The 981-nt window shown below is 41.1% G+C and overlaps 1 protein-coding gene across 4 annotated transcripts in view; it reads left to right on the top strand.

Moving 5' to 3' along the window:
* The first annotated feature begins 309 nt into the window (after positions 1 to 309).
* syt5a (synaptotagmin Va) overlaps positions 310 to 981 on the top strand; it is a 10,052-nt gene continuing 9,380 nt past the window's right edge. For all 4 annotated transcript variants that reach the window (XM_046071386.1, XM_046071395.1, XM_046071379.1 and 1 more), the window contains exon 1: positions 310 to 464. The gene's annotated coding sequence lies outside the window, so the exon portion shown is untranslated. The remainder of the gene's footprint in view (positions 465 to 981) is intronic.

Genomic DNA, 981 nt, shown 5'->3' with positions numbered 1-981 from the left:
GAAATAATACGTAGCCTACTGATTGAATTCATATTTAGCTGCTTCATTTTTCCTTTATTTATTATTCCTGGCTTACAGGGACTATTGAATATAATAGAGCCGTTGTTAACCTTATTAGAAACACATGTGCTTTTCCTTCTATGGCATGTCAAAATGTCCATGAGAGCCAATGAAATTTTCCTACATATATGATGCTGTGCGTGTGTGTGTGTGTGTGTGTGTGTGTGTGTGTGTGTGTGTGTGTGTGTGTGTGTGTGCGTGTGTGTGTGTGTGCGTGTGTGTGTGTGTGTGTGTGTGTCCACCAGCCCTGCTGTGGTATTATCATGTGCAAGCAATGAGATGCAGAGCATTGCCACCATAAGGGAAGCAGGGAGGAAGGAAAGGTGAAGGAGTAAGAGAGGAGAAAGGAAGCAACAAAGGAAGTAGGAATAAAAAAAGGAAGAGGAGGAGGACCACTGAAAACAGTATGCAGGAGAGGAAGAAATTAATAGAAGAAAGTAATATATAAAGTATAGATGAACACAAAATAGAAAAGTATCCAGTTGTTTGCTAGACATTTTACTAATGAGCTAGCTAGTCAAGTAGCTTTTATGTTAAGAAAAAATAGATTTATTTTGTCTCAGTATAACAGGTTATGTAGTGAAATTGAGTTTGTAACTGCCTTCTGTTACATAGCAGACAATAAATTACTATAGCAGCAATTATAGAAATAAACTATCATCACTGGAGCAGTGCTGAGGATGAATTAGAGTTTAACAGTCTGATAGCTTGGGGGAAAAAGCTGCTCTGCAGTCTGGTGGTAAGGCAAAATTCTGCATCTCTTCCAAGATGGCAGCAGGGTGAACAGGCTGTGGCTGGGTGGTTACTGTCCTTTAGAATCCTCTGGGCTCTGCGTAGGCACCTCACCTCACCGATATCACTGATGCTCGGGAGATGGGTACCAATGATCTTCTGAGCAGTTTTAATCACCCGCTGCAGAGC

The sequence above is a fragment of the Micropterus dolomieu genome, linkage group LG02 (assembly GCF_021292245.1).
Source record: "Micropterus dolomieu isolate WLL.071019.BEF.003 ecotype Adirondacks linkage group LG02, ASM2129224v1, whole genome shotgun sequence".
Lineage (NCBI taxonomy): Eukaryota > Metazoa > Chordata > Actinopteri > Centrarchiformes > Centrarchidae > Micropterus > Micropterus dolomieu.
Note: the sequence above shows the minus strand (reverse complement) of the source record. Positions and strands in the feature narration are given on the sequence as shown.